General features: G+C 53.0%; 1 long non-coding RNA gene across 1 annotated transcript; it reads right to left on the reverse strand.

Annotated features, from left to right (window-relative positions):
• Positions 1–780: 780 nt before the first annotated feature.
• LOC309639747 lies at positions 781–4,517 on the reverse strand. Its single transcript, XR_014251832.1, has 3 exons — positions 3,718–4,517; positions 2,377–2,884; positions 781–1,485 (listed from the first exon to the last, which is right to left on the reverse strand). It is a non-coding gene; the product is annotated as an uncharacterized lncRNA (long non-coding RNA).
• Positions 4,518–5,744: the final 1,227 nt, after the last annotated feature.

Below are 5,744 nucleotides of genomic sequence, written 5' to 3' on the forward strand. Positions count from 1 at the left end.
CTCAGCACCTGCAGCTGCAAAGCTCCAGCAAGGTCAGCGCTAGGCACATGGGGTGATTTAACCACACTGTGAAGAGTGGTAAATGGGCTGTAACAGGCACATGACTATCTTCAAAGGGGATCTGTGTCCTTTTTCCCTTCTAAATACATTTCGACATTATTAGCTTTTAATTAAAACTGAGGCAGGTGTCACTGTGCTGAGATCATACCTAAGCAATGAGAGGATGGAGAGGACGCTGAGAGGGACTGGGTGTTGATAAGGCAAGGTGATAGCGATGAGGTTTCATGACATGTGTTCTGTTCTTAAAACTGGAATTGACTTTGATGGCACGCTGAGAGGGACTGGGTGTTGATAAGGCAAGGTGATTGCGATGAGGTATCATGACATGTGTTCTGTTCTTAAAACTGGAATTGACTTTGATGTCTTTCAAAGCCCCAATTCATTTTTAATCCATGCAGAGACTCTTTTCTTAGTTTTCTAGGCTCTTCCAGGAGCACTGGGGACCGGTGACATACCGGGAGCTGGACGGAGCATGAGTGTGAACAACAGTCATAATGAGATGGTCCGGTTCCCAAGCCTGTCCCATGGTGGGCGGCACTGGGGGCATCTGGAGTCTGGGTGCAGAGGGTGAGGGGTCCCAGTCCTCTCGTGGCTGAGCTGAAAGCCACCTCCGTGATGCAGAAGGTACGTCACCTCCCAAGGAAGCTGGGTCCAAGGCTGTGCTGTGCTCATGGGTCACAGTCTCTGCCAGGGACGGGTCAAGGCTCTCTGGGTCCCGGTCTGTAGCCCGTGCCAAGCACCAGAAAACTTGGAGACACTTAGAAATGTAACGGAGTTTCATCCTGATCTTAAGAATTTCCTCTTCTTTCCTGCTGCCCTGTGCGGGCTGCATGAAGGAAGGGGGGAGGAGCTTGGCTCAAAGCGGACTCAAAGTGACATCTGTGAACCTGCCTCCTCACCCCACCCTGGGTGGGAGTTCCCCTCAGGACCCGGCAGAAGACACCACCTCCCAGGACTGGCTTCCTCCATCGGCCCCACTTGGCGAGTTATCCACAGCTTCGTGAATGCCGACCCACAGCAGGGAGAGCGTTCCCGCGTCCCTTTAAAGGTGAAGAATACAAGTGCTCCCAGGAGAGAAAGTCCAAGTGCAGCATCGCTTCGTTTACAACCTCCTCGTGAGGGTCCCTGGCCTCGTCTTTTCTCTGAGCTGTCAGCGTGGATGCAGTAAACTGAGTGTTCCCCCATCGAACACCGGCACATCCCGATTCCTGGAGATGCTCAGGGCCTCCGACGACCTGGGAGCCTGTCAGCAGTCACGACATCCCAAAGAAGCCCCACTTCCGATAACGAGAGAGGCTCTTGGGAAAGCCTAGGCAGCAGGACAGAACCAGGGAAGATCTGTGGAGTAAGCCAAGGGTCCACACAAGTTCTTTGTTATCTAAGAGATAAAGGCTTCTTTGCAAAGTATTTACTGCATCTGTGATGCTGGGAAAGAAATACACACGAGGGTTATTCTATTTAAACATCTTGATGGTCTTCTCTGGGGAAGACTGAAGGCTAATGATTTAGAATCGTGATATGCTGTACAAACAAGTACTCAGACCACCACTGTAGTGCCCCAGTCTTTCTCAGATGCCCAAGAACTACAGCTGCCAGCCCTTCTCAACCCCTCCTCTGGTTTCCAAACATGTTTTGGCTCCCAGCAGATCTGAGTCTCAGGCTAGCGGGAAGTATTGGGCCCATATCTAGTTCTTACCACATCTTATGACCAAGTGTGGGCCTGAGTCAGCTTGTGCACGTGTTACAGGTGTGCGACCCACGTGGCTCATCCATGGGTGTGCAGCTGGGGCTGCTTCTCTTACCTGCAGGAGCTGCCTGAGACTTACCTATCTGGTTCCCATGTGAATTGCCTGAGGGTGTGACATATGGGCTAGCGGTGTATGTTACCTACGTTTGTCTTACATCTGCGATGCTGTGCGTGTCACACACGTGCTGTTTTCTTGTGCTCTACGTGCTTCTTACGTGTGTTCCCAGCGACTGTGTCATCTGCTTCCCACATACTGCTATCCAGATGTCACCCTTGTATATGTGACCTGTGCTACACTTGTGCACCTGGGCTACCTGGATGTGGCAGCATCCTGTGCATGTGCATGTCACTTGCATGTGTTGGTGCTTATTTGTGTTGCCACGTGAGTCGCCTCCGTATCCTGTCCGCATCCACCTGGTGTGCAAGCTTCTGCTGTACGATCTCGCTGTGCACCGCCCTCCGCGGCCTGGGTGCCCTCCTCCACGTTCCCACGCCTGCTGCTCTGGGGGTTAAGTTTCATACACTCCTGCATGCGCCCTACTCACGTCAGTTGTTTCTGGGCTACTCACCACAACATTAACCCTCCATCCTCCTTTTACAGACGAGGAGGCCGAGGCCGGAGGGTCCAGGCTCGGACCGCACGGCGGGAATCCGCACAATCCCGATCCTAGAATCTGCTCCGTGCCCTCTGCACTAACGAGGCCTCCTCACTGCGAAGTGACAGACCCACCTCACATCTGCTCAAGAAAACAGGGGTGGGGCTGGTGCACTCCTGACCTGAGGTCTCCGCAGCGCAGGGCCAGCTTCAGGCGCGGTTGGATCCAGGGCCCCAGTGACGTCATCAGAACGCAGTCCTTTCTTCCCTCTCATCCCTTTGCCTTCGTTCAGCCTGGCTTTGTTATCAGGCTCCAATCTCTGCCTTCGGGCACCTTCAGGCCCCTCCACGGTGACGAGATGGCAACGGAGGTCCTGCTCACCTCCTCTCAGAGCCGAGGCTTTCCCGTCAGCCCCAGGCGAGGCCTGGCGCTCACTCTGATTGGATTGAATGAGGTCATGTGACCGTCCCTGACCCAATCACTGCAGCCAGGACACAGCCAGTGGAAAATGTAAGAGCCTTTCCTGATGACTTGGGACAAACCCTAACACTCACTCTGATTGGACACGTTAAGGTGATGTGACCTTCCTGAACCAATCATTGCAGCCAGAACACAGCCAGTGGTAAGAGCCTTTCCTGTCAGCCTGGGGCAAGTCCTGATGCTCACTCTGATTGGACACGCTGATGTCATGTGACCAGCTCTGGACCAATCACTGCAATCAGGGCGGGGCTTGACTTGCCGTGACCTGAATCACAGCCCCAGCTGGAGCCAAGGGTGCTCTGCCTGGATCCCGGGTCTGAGCGTGCGGGGTGGGTTCCCGGAAGAAACTTGGGGCGCTCCTGGAAGGAGGGGTGGGTGCTGGGAGATGGCCTCCACAGAAGCTGGGTCAGTGCCCCGGAGGCCCCCAGCTGCCCCCGCAGGCGGACCCTGAAGGGAAGAGGGGAGGGATTCCGGCCTGGCCCTCCCTTCTGGTCCTGGACACGAATCTCTGAGACCCGCTGACCTCAGCCAGAGCCTGGGACCCGCTGGGACTGTGGCCTCCCGTACAGATCTGGCCAGAGGTCGGCCACCCCGCCCCGCGTCCTGCCCTTTCTCTGGTCCTGCAGGTTCCCTGCCAGGCTCCCCACAGCCCCGCCGTGGGCTAATGCCGCTGAGCCTACCTGTAATGTGCTCCTTACACGGTACTTTCGTATTTTGAAGGTTTAGAACCCGAGCGTATCAGTGTGAAGATTTGGGGATTTGTGCATTCACCGAATATAAATTACACTGAGCTCTGGAAGGTCTTGAGGCTCTAATGCAATTCGAAATTTTAACCTGATTCCTGAACTCGGAAGCAGATGAATCATCCACAGGCGTTTGAAGGTAACAGCGAGCTGCCGACTATGGATGTGTGTGTCGGAGAGCCAGTCCTGGGATTCTCCACTCGATTTAGAAACCAGAAATGGCTGCCTAATGCGATGCAAAGCTCACAAAGCTCTAGGATCAGACTGAGAGATTCTGGTGGGAACGGCTCCCAGAAGGAAGGTCTCAGATGGGGCTACAACAGCCCCCGTGTCCCGATGAGGCGATCACACTCCGTGGTGGCGGGCCTGTCCTTAGGTGGAGAAAGCGCCCAGACTGGCTGCCCTGCCGTCCGCCCCTCCGTGCTGCTGGGGAAAATCCACATCAGCGGTTAAGGAGCAGGAACCCAGAGGCAAAGGCTGAGACCCACACGGCGCTCAGACCTCCACCCACCTCCAGAAACGTCTGAGGCTCAGCCTTCCATGCCCTCCTCTTCATGGGCGAGGCGGCCTCTCCTGAGCCCCCCAGGAAGCCCCCCCAGACCCCAGTCTGCCCCTGACGCCCCCTCCTCCGAGCCCCCGCAGCGCAGGGCGGACCCCGTTAGAGCCCATCTCCTTCCTGTGTCTTGGAGTTAGTCTCACCCACCTGGAGTGATGGGATTGCTGGATGGAGGTCATGACTCACTTCTCTCCCAGGGCATGTGACGTCCTTGTGGAGCTCCTCCCGCCTCTGACATGGTGACTGGCAGCAGCAGCCTGGGTCCTGGGGCAGCTGTGGTGAGCAGAGCGCCCCTGTCAGTCCATGATTGGTGTGGGGCACAAGCAAGAAAAGGACAGCTGTTTTTTTTTTTTTTTTAAAGATTGATTGATTGATTGATTGATTGATTGCTATGTTGGGTCTTCGTTTCTGTGCTAGGGCTTTCTCTAGTTGCGGCAAGCAGGGGCCACTCTTCATCACGGTGTGCAGGCCTCTTATTATCGTGGCCTCTCTTGTTGCGGAGCACAGGCTCCAGACGCGCAGGCTCAGTACTTGTGGCTCACAGGCCCAGTTGCTCCGCAGCATGTGGGATCTTCCCAGACCAGGGCTCGAACCCGTGTCCCCCGCACTAGCAGGCAGACTCCCAACCACTGCGCCACCAGGGAAGCCCCGGGACAGCTGTTTTAAGTCACTGAGATTTGGGGATTTTCTGTGACTGCTGAAAACTTTTGTGTGTTTTAGTCAAAAGCAGCTCTTGTAATAGAATGGGAGTCTTGGACAGCAGGCAAAAGTTCCTACACAACTGCATTTAGCTTATCTATTGCACAGGCTTAGGTTTCACCCTGTTATCTTGCATTCCAGAACTCAAAGCTGGAACACACATTTCCTGGAACATCCTCTTCTGTAAGGATTAGAGTTTATTTATTATTTACATCTGATACATCTATTTGTTAGTTCTAATGTGTTCACTCCTATCATTTCTAATCAGTCTTTAAATTTTTTTATTTATCTATTTGTGCTTCAATTGCCTGTCTTGGTTTCAGACACAAGCTCTTTACCAGCCACCTCCCCTGTCTAGCCTCATTCACCCCTCTCCTACCAGTATTTCTCAAGGCCTTCTCCCAAATACTTGACCTCCAAATAGCTTGACCTTGAATGTTTGCTCCAGATCTGCTTATGGGGCGATGTAAACTAAGATGACATATACTAGAGGTAAACCCTCCAGGACTTAAATTGTAGTGGGATGTGAGGCAAAGAGAGAAATCATGGATGAAGCCTAAGTTGTTAACCTGAACATGAAGGCAGCACTGCTATAGAGATGTGGATTATATTAAAAAGAACCATTACATAATTGGGGACATGCCAGTAAAATCTTGATGGTCACACTATCTGAACTCCTCTTTAGCAACCACAGGATAAAGGGCTGTGAATATTTCTAGAATTTCAAAAGCCTTAAACTCCTGAGGTCCCCAGTGAGTCTTTTCAAGTCTGCCTTAGAACATTAGAGGATTCTTCTTTTTATCATCTATCAGCAATGGATTATTCAAATAGCTTCCAACAAGACCCATTCATTTCTGTGTAAA

The sequence above is a fragment of the Balaenoptera physalus genome (assembly GCF_965194825.1).
Source record: "Balaenoptera physalus genome assembly, chromosome: 12".
Classification (NCBI taxonomy): Eukaryota; Metazoa; Chordata; class Mammalia; order Artiodactyla; family Balaenopteridae; genus Balaenoptera; species Balaenoptera physalus.